Here is a 12,974-nt window from a genome sequence, read left to right as displayed (position 1 = left end):
GGGGTCCTCCTCCATTTTTCTAAAACCAGCCAAGATACAGCAGACAACTGGGTTTGATATTATTAGGGATGGAAAGGCCATGGTTATTTGGCCCTTTCCAGCCTAACAATAGCTGCCCCAGAAGTGGCACACCCATAAGATGCGCCAGCTCTGGCATGGGACCTGGCTCTTCCTGTTGCCCTGGTGCGGTGGCAACGGGGTAATAATGAGTTAATAACAGCCCATAGCTGCCACTAAGTCCTAGTTTAGTTATGGCAGGCATCTGAGACATCCCCCCCCCAATCAGTAATCTGTAAGTGAAAGTAAATAAACACAAACACCCAAAAAATCCTTTATTTGATATAAAAGACAAAAAAGACCCCTCTTTTACCACTTTATTAACTTCTCCATAAACCCCTCCAGGTCCGAAATTATCCACAGGAGGTCCCATGACTCTTCCAGCAATGCTACGTGTGACACTCAAAGCAAGCGCCATAGAACATGACTGCCCGCAGTGAGCTCCGCGCAGCAAGTGAAGTGAGCCGCGTGATAAGGCCTAAGACACATGGCATGAAAATCGGAGTGAGTGGAATGCGATAAAACATCGCATTCCACTCGGACCAATATTAACCTATGTGTCAGCACCCATGAGTGATTTATTTTCTCAGCCCTAATCGGACCGAGAAAACAATCACAGCATGTAATGCAATCCAGGTTTCTCTCGCACCCATTCAAGTCTATGGGACTAGAGAAAAATCACACCGGTGTACCGCGAGTGCAGGGTGAGAATGGCAATGGAGGAGAGAAGGAGATAAATCTCTCCCTCCCTCCCCTCCTCAGTGCCGGCCCTCCCCTCATCAGTGCCGGCCCGTTCCCCGCAGCTGAGGTCCGCTCGCGTGATCGGACCTCAGTCGCAGTGACACTCGCATGACACTCTGCTTCCGCTGTGCTGCCAGTGTGAGCCGAGTGTCATGCGAGGATCGCAGTAGATCCCCGTGTGGCCCTGGCCTAAGCGGTGAAGTCACTCACCTGATTTGCGGTGACAGCTGGAGTCCTGTGTCCTGGAGTCTGGGACTGAAGGGAGCCGTCAGATGTAGCAGTCTTATGTCGGGATGGAGAGAGAGGTTTTGACAAAAAAAAAAACCTGCAACATGCGTACAGCAAATCTGAATTGTGAGACTTTGCTGGGAAGTCAAGAGTCAGAACTTGCTGACAACAAAACTGCACCAAAAAACACATAAAAAAATTCAGGAAAAAACGCAGCGTGCGCATGTAGCCTAAAGCTTTCTTTTGTCACTCGCTGCTACTTATGTGACAATTGGCTTACTATATATCGTAATGAAAAAATAAGTTGTGTACCTTATGCATCTCTGAAATGTAAAGTGATTTTTATATATCTGCTATCTAGAAGATACCTTAATTTCTGCACAATAAGTAAAAGGAATTGCTAAAATATAAAGGCTGGGGATGATAGATCTGTAAAGCCCCTACGGTGTGCTACAAACACTGCTTGTATCATGTCTGTTTTCTGAATCCGGATCCAGATCTGTGTTTCTTTGTGCCAGACTTTATAAATATACCCTATATGCCAGTCCTACATACGTAATGAGTGCCTGCGGAGATATTTATATAGCGTGCAATTGTGGCTGCTTCTTCTCTTTTGGCTTTTGATTCCCGGTAACCACATCACATAAAGCCTACTCCCACGGTGCCCTACGTGTCTTTGTCAGCCATACTTGCTGGCCCCCTCGGTCAGTCATCTTTGTGGGATTGTTGCGATGCTTTGTAGCTTGTTGAAGTGAAGCCATGGATGGGATAAGACTCCATTGAAGTGGATTCTTTATAATCCGTATCTATGTGCAGTCACATTCTAACACCCATGCATCAGCGTGCTATGACAGGCCCCTTGTCAGTCCTTCTAAGGAGCTCAATACAAAGTTCATCTCCATCAAAACCCTACAGTTGGGCGTACTCTAGTATGTGATGCCATCATCTGCGGGAAGCTCTTCAGATCAGTCATGTGCATGCATGTCGGGTAGTAGGAGGGCCTCTTTGTGTCAACCTCTTAAGCACCTGTTTCACCAAAATAAGATGAGATCCACGAGTCTGCGTCTACAGAAATCATCATATCCTGATGATTCTTCTTTAGCGATGTAACATAGTGTGCAACAAAACCACCTGGAGCCCCCCCCACCCCAAAACCCGTGAACAATACAGTCATGTGTGAACTGGAATAAGGCTCCATTTCCAGTGATGTCTCATCGTTTGGTTATGGTGCGTTTTTAGGTCTTTATCTTTTCCTGGGCATTATTGAGTAATGGAATGCCTGTACATGTGAGCCATTAGGCGAGGGGGGTAGAGTCATGTAATTCCTGTTTTTATTTCTTCTGGCACTTGTACGTCTCCAGAGGCTTCCGGGATCACTGATGTGCTCATATTCCGTAGGGATTGATGATCTCATTATGGGCCTTCATCATCTAACCATTTACCTTTCGGGAGCAGAATAGTGTTTGGAAATAACCTGCGTGAATAAGCCTCAAAGCCGGTGGCCCCCTGGGCACTACTGATTCCCTGAAATAATGAGATTATTATTGTGTATTTGGTCTACTGGGCCTGGTTGTGGATATTTGTGTCTTCACTGCAACATACAAGGGACTTATTGTCCCCATTTTCCACAAATTGTTTCTGATCCACTCTTTACTGAATAATTGAAACAATGAATGTTCAGTGTAACAAACACCATGTTTGTGAATGCATAAAACAATCTTTGCTGATGGCAGCAGTGTTTCCACGAATCCATGGAAAATAGCTTTTATCTACATGGAAAATATGAAATAATTGATCCCCCATTGATACGCATATAACATGATGCCGCCTCACAGCTGTATGGATAGTCTTTCTAGCTATATTAGTAACCCTCCTGTATTGCTCAATTGTTACTGTAACCTCTGAAGTAAGTTTCTGCATAATTATTTTTTTGGCAAACAAAGGTCATTTCTTCAAGGCCGGGTTCACATGACTGTTATTTTTTGTTAAATTGCAGACACAGTGGGTGCATTTACAGCTCCGCAAAATAGGCTGAAAGGGAGCCAATCACCAGGATTTTCGGATATAACCTAAACTCTGTGCTATACTGGCACTATCAGGCTGATTCTATACATACCTGTAGTGGTCAGCTCGGATATATAGGTTTTGAAACCCAAGAAAGTAAAGTTTATAAAACTGGCAGCTTCTTGAGTGACAGCAGCTGAGGATCAAATATCTGGGGGGTATTCAGTTATGTCCTACCCGTGTTAGAAATAGCATAAGTGTTATACAAACTATTCACTTTTTCCCTTGCAGGACCTGTGGGATGTCATACCCATGTGAGCAGAAGGGGCGGGGCTTCAACCAACATAAAAATGTTGCTTTGTGGTATCAGCTTTGTTGGTTGAGGCCCCGCCCCTTCTGGTCACATGGGTATGACCTCACACAGATCCTGCAAGGGAAAAAGTGAATTGTTTATATAATACTTATGCTAATTTGGTTGAGTCTAGAATGTGCGGGCTCCTGACAGGTTATTGGTGCGGCTGGCTTGGTTGGATGCCCCCACCCCCTCCGCAGCCCACACCCATCTAGGGGTCTTAACCCCAGACACTCACTCCTATTATAATCACCTCTATGCCCACGTGGACTTAGAATATACATTGTTTCTCTGTCCTTAAAGGGAACCTGTCACCTGAATTTTCGCTATGAAACTAGAAGCATCCCCTTCTACAACTCTTGGGCTGCATTCTGGAAAGGTTCATCTTGCTACTGGCCCCCCTTTCAGACCTAAATAAACACTTTATAAAATCTTACCTTTTGGTATGCTAATGAGCTTTGCTGGTCACAGGGGCGGGCTGTATTTCTTCCGTTATTCCCCCTCCTGTCGCTGTTCGCCGTCCCCCTGTCTTGATTTACATCGATGAGGCTGCTGCGCTCATGTTACGCAAGTCTTGCGATTTGAACAGCGCTCAGTCCCGCGATAGTGCCACTGGGCATGTGCGAGACTTCAGGAGCCTTGTGTAAAGTGTTTATTTAGGTCTGAAAGGGGGGCCAGTAGGAAGAGGAACCTTTCTAGAATGCAGCCCAGGAGCTGCAGAAGGGGATTCTTTTGTTTCATAGCGAAAATTCAGGTGACAGGTTCCCTTTAAACGTCCGGCTGGAAACATCAGGCTGCATTTTGAACATGACCCATCACATGACAAGTTACATCATACTTGTCAGGAGCCCGTACATTCAAGCATCTACCATGCCAATTCTAATAGGGGGAGTGGATAACTATGAATGCCCCCCCCCAGCTATTATCTGCTCCTCAGCTGCTGTCACTCAAGAAGCTGCCGTTTTTATGAACTTTACTTTCTTGCATTTCAAAACCCATACATTCGAGCTGACCACTATAGGTATGTATAGAATCAGCCTGATAGTGCCAGTATAGCATTTGCTGTAGCTTATAAACGAAAATCCTGATGATTGGTTTCCTTTAAAGAGGTTTATCACTACTTTGACATTGATGGCCTATCCTTAGGATAGGTCATCAGTGTCTGATAGGTCGGGGTCCGTCACCCCGGATCCCTGCCGTTCAGCTGTTCTCTGTCCTTGTGGCAGCAGCAGGGGTTGGAAATGCTTAGTCCTGGAGCTGCTCCATCTTCTGATAGTTGCTGGGGCCAGGTACTGCACATCTGCCTCCTATTGATTAGAATGGGAGGCAGATGTGCAGTACCGTCCGCAGCCGCTACCAGAAGATGGAGCAGCTCCGGAACTGAGCATTTCCAGCTGTCTGCTGCCGTCGCTGGGACCGAGAACAGTTGATCGGCGGTGGTGTGGGCTGTGAGACCCCGGCCGATCATACGTTGATGACCTATCCTAAGGATAGCCCATCAGTGTCACAGTAGTGGACAACCCCTTTAAGTGGTGCGAATTTTTTTCCTTGGTTCCAAAAGTGGAAAATAACAATTTAGTCCATGTACAGTCCCACTGCAAACACAAGTGGCACATTGACTGAAATGCAGTGTCTGAGCCCGGCCTTATACTGAGATTGCCATTCTAGTCCAAACCACATTAAATATGTTGTCCAATCGCATCTAAGTAAATTCTCTTAAAATGGATACGAGGCTCTTGGTACACAGTTTCATCAATGCATAAGCCCACTTACAGCAAGCTAATGGGATACATCTCGCACCCTTTCTGGTTCTTTAGAAATATGTATTTTTACCTTAGACTTCTGTTTTCTGGCTTTAATCAGAATAGGGTACTAGATTTTCCAATATCTTTATTGTAGGTAGTTTTGATTATACCACTATCATATTAAATTTACTCCCAACTTGTATGTGTAGGAAATATATGCGCAGCATATGGCATAAATATGGCGCAAATTAACCAGAGAGTCGGGTATCGGAGGTGCGACCCAGTGGCGTAACTAGAGTTGGATGGGCCCCGGTGCAAAGTTTAGACCTGGGCCCCCCCTCCACATACACAGACACTTGGGGTAAGGCATACCTCCCAACTTTTAAAGAAGGAAAAGAAGGCCAAAGTTTGCGGTGCGCGTAGCGCGCCGCGGCAAATTTTTAGGCCACGCCCCCTAACCACACCCATTTCACAGTCACGCCCATATCCACTCCCCATCCACACCCATTCAGCATGGACACGCAGGCAGCCGGCGGGCCTCCAGCATGGACACGCAGGCAGCCGGCGGGCCTCCAGCATGGACACGCAGGCAGCCGGCGGGCCTCCAGCATGGACACGCAGGCAGCCGGCGGGCCTCCAGCATGGACACGCAGGCAGCCGGCGGGCCTCCAGCATGGACACGCAGGCAGCCGGCGGGCCTCCAGCATGGACACGCAGGCAGCCGGCGGGCCTCCAGCATGGACACGCAGGCAGCCGGCGGGCCTCCAGCATGGACACGCAGGCAGCCGGCGGGCCTCCAGCATGGACACGCAGGGAGCCACAGTGAGGCGGCCGGTCGCCCACACAGTGAGGTGGCCGGTCGCCTTCACAGACAGGCGGCAGGGGGGCGCCCGCACAGACAGGCGGCAGGGGGGCGCCCGCACAGACAGGCGGCAGGGGGGCGCCCGCACAGACAGGCGGCAGGGGGGCGCCCGCACAGACAGGCGGCAGGGGGGCGCCCGCACAGACAGGCGGCAGGGGGGCGCCCGCACAGACAGGCGGCAGGGGGGCGCCCGCACAGACAGGCGGCAGGGGGGCGCCCGCACAGACAGGCGGCCGGGGGGCGCCCGCACAGAAAGGCGGCCGGCCGACCGCACAGAGAGGCTCCGGCCGGGGGTGAGGGGGGGGGAGGGAGGGAAATCAGCGCTGGGGAGATTTTACTGTACCAGCAGCAGCACAGGCAGCGCTCCTCTCTGTTATGCCACGTCTACTGGGATGGTAGGAGGGAAAAGCAGGGAGGCGGAGAGAGAGTGGGTGGGCGGAGCCCGGGAGCCGGCCGTCCCGATCGTGGCAACGGGACAAACAACGTAAAGCGTGAAAGTCCCGCTGTATCCGGGACGGTTGGGAGGTATGGGGTAAGGGATAATGACACTGACACTCGGGGTACAGGATAATGACGCTGACACTTGGCTCTCACCCACAGCACCCTGAAATCCCTCTATCAGCACCCAGCTTTCCTATGTTCTGATATTTATCTTGTCCTCAGCACCCAGCTTTCCCATATCAGAGCATGAGAAAGCTGGGTGCTGAGAGATGTATATCAGAACATGGGAAAGCTGGGTGCTGAGAGATGTATATCAGAACATGGGAAAGCTGGGTGCTGAGAGATGTATAGCAGAGCATGGGAAAGAGCCTTTTTCCCTCAGCACAAAACATTTCCATCCCATACTTGTATCTTTGTCCCCCCTGTATAAAGTTCTCAAAATACTATAACAGCCCCCACATAGCCTTCCAAATAATTGTATAAAGGGTCTCACATAACCCTTCATATATTAGAATGCAGATACATAGCCCTCCATATATTATAATGCACCCCCATAATCCTCCATGTATAAAGTAGCCCTTCAATTATAATGCATTTCCCATAGTTCTCCATGTATTAAAATTCACCCCATAGTTCTCCATATATTATACTGCACCACATAGTCCTCCATGTTTTATAATGCACTTCCATAGTCCATGTATAAGGTAGCCTCCATAGTCCTCCATATATTATAATGCAGCCCCCATAGTCCTATATGTATTATAATCCAGCCCCATCAATTTTCATATTGTATTATGCAGCCCCATACTCCTCCATGTATAATGTACCCCTAGTCCATGTATAAGGTGTCCTTCATGTTTTTTATGCAGTCCCATAGACCTCCATGTGTCATGCAGCCAGCCACCCCAGGGCCTCCATGTGTCATGCAGCCAGGCCCCTCCAGGGCCTCCATGTGTCATGCAGCCAGGCCCCTCCAGGCCTCCATGTGTCATGCAGCCAGGCCCCTCCAGGCCTCCATGTGTCATGCAGCCAGGCCCCTCCAGGCCTCCATGTGTCATGCAGCCAGGCCCCTCCAGGCCTCCATGTGTCATGCAGCCAGGCCCCTCCAGGCCTCCATGTGTCATGCAGCCAGGCCCCTCCAGGCCTCCATGTGTCATGCAGCCAGGCCCCTCCAGGCCTCCATGTGTCATGCAGCCAGCCACCCCAGGGCCTCCATGTGTCATGCAGCCAGCCACCCCAGGCCCTCCATGTGTCATGCAGCCAGGACCCTCCAGGCCTCCATGTCATGCAGCCAGGCCCCTCCAGGCCTCCATGTGTCATGCAGCAAGGCCCCTCCAGGCCTCCATGTGTCATGCAGCAAGGCCCCTCCAGGCCTCCATGTGTCATGCAGCAAGGCCCCTCCAGGCCTCCATGTGTCATGGAGCCAGCAAAATAAAAAAACAAGTACCTCTCTTCTCCTTTTGACCCCTGCAACCACGGTAGTTATGACCCTGCCCCCATATGTCACACACACTGCTCCCCATACAGCCTGCACCCCCCATAGCACACACACTACACCCCCATATGTCACACACCCTGCCCCACATATCTCACCCTGCCTGTACCCCAACTTACCCCTCTCAAACACTCTGCACCCCTTCACATCCTTCTGTCACAGTCTGCAGCCCTCATATGCCACTCACCCTGCACTTCTCTCCCCCTCGTGCCCCCTCTTTTCTCATTACCAGTCATCATGTGTCCATGTCTCCTTCAGGAATCCGTATCTTCTGATGCTTTCTGCCCGGCAATCCTGTGTCTCCCCCCACACACTCACATGGGCATGACATCATCGCAGGTCCTGGAAGGATGGATTTCGTCTGCTGTGCAGGAGCGCTTCTGCTCTGCCGCAGCTCAGAAACGCCTGGTGGGTCTCTCCAGGTCAGGGAGCCACTCTGCCCCCTGCTGACACCGGGCCCCCTGACTCACAGGCCGGCCCCCTGGCGGTCGCGTAGTCGGCCACTACACAGCGCATCTCCTCTGTTACAGAGAGGAGCCGGCTGTGCAGAGCGGCTGCCGGGCCCCTAAAACCCTGCGGGCCCGGTCGCAGTGGCGACCGCTGCGACCGCGGTCGTTACGCCCCTGGTGCGACCCCTACCTACATTAGTCATTTATTGGTTGTCCTGTCAATATGCCCCGAGCTGGGAAGACCATCTTACTGGAGTAATACTGTTGAGCATATGCCATGTTGATTCACATTCTCCAAATGTAGAGGTTTCAGGGATTTTTGTTATAAGGGCAAACTTAGTTTGCTTATCTGCATTTATAGAGTATACAGTTGCTACCTCCAATAGGTGGCACTAGTGTGTCTGGCCTCTTTTGCCTATTTATATTCCCAGGTTTGCATGGCCTATAAGTCTCCATACAACAACTTGGTGCTCTTCATGATGGGGAACGTTACCACATCAGGGCCAGGTCAGTATTGACAGCCGGCCATGCAGTGCTACGTACAGAGCTGTCAGTCACTGCTGGGGCGTGGTTAGAGCTGCTGCTGTCAGTGCTGTGAGTGGTGACTGTAACCGTTCTGCGCATAACTGAAAGCTGGCGGCTTCTGGGAGAAACAAAGTTCATTTTCTCCTGGTAGCCACACTTTCATTTCTGTGGTCGAGCACATTCATAACGCTATTGACCTGGAGACTGACCCAATATCTACAAAACTCAAGCACAAGCTATCAAATGTACGGTTTAAATAAATTTCAACAAAGATTTAGTGAAATTATATTTCATGATATTTGTAATCTAGGTTTTTAAAAATGTAGTTTTTTGACCAGATGTCTGACACTGTTTTCTTGTGGTCCATGTGTCTGTCTAGTTTTAGGTCTTGTGGTGTAGCAATCAGTAAAACACAATGGTTCTTATCAGTGATGTGTGATCTGTGCTTAGTCTTGTTTAGATTCTATTGAAAGGCCTATCAGAGCTGTGCTGGTGATTTGCACAACAGAGTGGTGTGGAGGGACTGTAGGGTGCAGCCAGCGCTTACCAGAGTGGGTGGTGTCAGCACAGCCAGTGGGTGCCATCTTGGATTTTGAACTTTTTGTGCACATGCACACCTCTCCGTTCAGCAACCTATAGGCAAAGAATACAAAAGTACTGGGGTCTCCACTTTCCAACACCGGAAAAGTGGAGAGCTGGTCCGGTGTCTGGACGTCATGGGCCAGATTAGTGCCGCTGGCCTTGAGTTTGACACCTGCTCTGAAACCTCTGAATAAGCAAACTTGATGAGGATACAAAAAACAAACTTAGACAAGTTAAGGGTAAGTTCACACAGTGCGTTTTTCGCGGCGTTTTTGTACGTTTTTCGGGTGCGTTGTGGCCTCAAAACTGCATGACTTTGCTTCCCCAGCAAAGTCTGAGTTTTTTCATTTTTGCTGTCCACACACAACTTTTTTTTTTTTTTTTTTTTAAGCTGCGTTTTTGAGCTTAAAACCCCCCCCAGCCATGTCAATTCTTTCCTGCGTTTTTCTGCGTTTTCCTCCCATGCAATGCATTGGAAAAACACAGAAAAACGCAGAGATCAAAAACGCAGCCAAAAATGCACCAAATCGCCGTAAAAACGCATGCGTTTTTTGCCGCGGGTGCATTTTTCTGCGTTTTTAGCGGCCAAAAACGCACAAACACAGCGTCAAAAAAACGCAGCGTGTGTACATAGCCAAAAAAGTGTCAAACTGTATAGAGAATAAAGCGCAAATAGTAAAGTCATTTAAAAGGAGCAAATTACTCACAAAAATCTGTAGGAACAGCAATTATCAATTAGAACCTAACACTTGTAGCTTTACAACAGCTGGACGTTTGGAGAACAGTGCAATATGAGATTACAGCTGCTATAGAAATTTGGTTTATCAGCAAAATATACAAACTTTCTGCTATTTGCAATAAACCAATGATACAAGAAGAGTGTAAATAGCTGAACACAACTAATCTAAGAAGTGGCTTCTTCAAATTCACCCCAAAATTCCACTGTTACTGACTACTGCAGCCTCAGAATTATTCATCCTCTTCGTGTCAGTCATATTTAGTACTTAATAAAACACATATTGGTTGGTACCTGCTACCAATGTGATGCATAAATACATATCGACTTCTGGCATTTTCTCAGGTCTTCAAGGACTACTTCTGGGAGGTGTGTTTGGAATCCGTGTCCTGTCGGAAGCTCGAATGATGCCCAAGCTTCAGTTTACTAACAGAAATTGTTTTCTCTTAGGAAGAAGTACCTTTTTAATACTAGATTGAAGCCATCTTGCCCTCCATATATTGCAGACTTCCAGTGCCAGAGGAAGCAATACTGCCTCAAAGCATCAACGAGCCCCCACCATGGTTTACTGTAGGCAGGATGTTCTTTTCAGCATGTGCTTTATTCTTCGATCTCCAAACATATTGGGGATCCATAGACCTGGAAAATGCCAATTTATTATTTTTTTTTTATCAATCACAGAACAAAATCCCCAAATGTTTGTGGGATATTTATAAACTTTGGTATACTGAAGCCAACTTTTCTTGTGCTTTTGAGTCAGGAGAGTTGCATGTTTTAAAGTTCAAACATGGAGACCTTTTATTGTTAGTATGTGCCTTACTGTCCAAACTGAAAGCTCAGTGCCTGCTGCTTGCAAGTCTTACTGCAGGTATTTTGTAGTCATTTGAGGGATTTTGACAGTCTTTCTCATGAGAAACAGGCGGCAGCAAATGATACGTTTTCTCATTCCGCCACATCCATGTAGTTTAGTAAATGTGCCTGTATCTTAGATTTGTGAAATATTGCCCCAATTCATCAAATCAATTCCACTAGAATTTTTCTTTAAAGTCACAATTTTTGGCGCAATGCGACGTTTCGATTTCTGGCACTTTCACTCCAGTTTTGCTTAGTTGTGTCCTAATAGGACCTGTGGCAAGAAGCGGGCAGAACTGTGGCTTGATTCCATGGCTTGTCTAATTCATGACTACCTGACTGGTGTAAGATTTGTGGTGAGGCACACGGAGGTGCATGCCGGTTGTCAGACACGATTCATTAAGTGCATGCGACTCATAATTAATCAGTTGCTTTTGACTCTAGCATGCCCCCTTATCAAGATTGGTATGAACAACCCCCATCTTGATGAATTGGTGCCCGTGTTTCCATATGTACTCTAGGACCATGCCTTTGCTATCTGTCCCTTATTTTTGCAAGCCTATGATCTCTGAATCACTGTCTTGACTTAAGGTCCAGTCACACATAACGAGATCGCTAACGAGATCGTTGCTGCGTCACAGTTTGTGACGCAGTAACGATCTTGCCAGCGATCTCGTTATGTGTGACACCTACCAGCGATCAGGCCCCTGCTGTGAGATCGCTAGTTGTTGCTGAAGGGTCCGGACCATTTTCTTCAAAGGTGATGTCCTGCTGGGCAGGATGCATCGCTGTGTTTGACACCTAACAATGACCTCCTATACAGGTCGCTCATCGTTTGTGCATCGTTGGTAAGATCTGACTGTGTGACATCTCACCAGCGACTTAAGGTGGTGTCACACATAGCGACGACGACGACAACGATGTCTCTGCTAAGTCACCATTTTCTGTGACGTAGCAGCGACGTCTCGTCGCTGTCGCTTTGTGTGACATCCAGCAACGACCTGGCCCCTGCTGTGAGATCGCCGGTCGCTGCTGAATGTCCTGCTTCATTTTTTGGATGTTGCTCTCCCGCTGTGAAGCACACATCGCTGTGTGTGACAGTGAGAGAGCGACGAGCTGAAGCGAACAGGGAGCTGGCGTCTGGCAGCCTGTGGTAAGCTGTAACCACGGTAAACATCGGGTAACCATGAAGCCCTTTCATTGGTTACCCGATATTTACCTTAGTTACTAGCGTCCGCCGCTCTCACGCTGCCAGTGCCGGCTCCCTGCATATGTAGCTGGAGTACACATCGGGTAAATAACCCGATGTGTGCTCTGGCTAGGAGTGCAGGGAACAGGGAGCCGGCACTGGCAGCGTGAGAGCGGCGGACGCTAGTAACTAAGGTAAATATCGGGTAACCAAGAGAAGTGCTTTCCTTGGTTACCCGATATTTACCTTAGTTACGCTTCCACGCGTCGCTGCTGGCTGGGGGCTAGTCACTGGTCACTGGTGAGATCTGCCTGTGCGACAGCTCACCAGCGACCATGTAACGACGCAGCAGCGATCCTGATAAGGTCAGATCGCTGGTCGTGATCGCTGATGCTCGCTATGTGTGACACCACCTTTACCAGCGGTCCTTATCAGGTCTCATCATTTTCGGGATCGCTGGGAAGTTGTTAAATGTGACGGGGGCTTTATATTTCTAATATGCAAAATTGCAAACAAGTGTCACACTTGCCAAACCCCTGGCCGGTGTAGGTATTTGATGTGCATTATCTCAATCACCCCAGAAGGAATAATGAAGCCCTTGGATTTTGGTCAGGGGCTGAGAACGCAGTAGTTATCAAACAGGCATTTTGTGATGCCTTTGGAAAAAACACCTATTTTACTTGTGTTCAGCTTTATAAATTCTTATATCACAGATT

General features: G+C 48.5%; 1 protein-coding gene across 7 annotated transcripts in view; it reads left to right on the top strand.

Annotated features, from left to right (window-relative positions):
• The window catches only part of KIF21A (kinesin family member 21A), a 239,758-nt gene that overhangs the window by 22,694 nt on the left and 204,090 nt on the right, over positions 1 to 12,974 (top strand). The gene's annotated exons all lie outside the window — the stretch shown is intronic.

The sequence above is a fragment of the Anomaloglossus baeobatrachus genome, chromosome 4 (genome assembly GCF_048569485.1).
Source record: "Anomaloglossus baeobatrachus isolate aAnoBae1 chromosome 4, aAnoBae1.hap1, whole genome shotgun sequence".
NCBI classification, from domain to species: domain Eukaryota; kingdom Metazoa; phylum Chordata; class Amphibia; order Anura; family Aromobatidae; genus Anomaloglossus; species Anomaloglossus baeobatrachus.
Note: the sequence above shows the minus strand (reverse complement) of the source record. Positions and strands in the feature narration are given on the sequence as shown.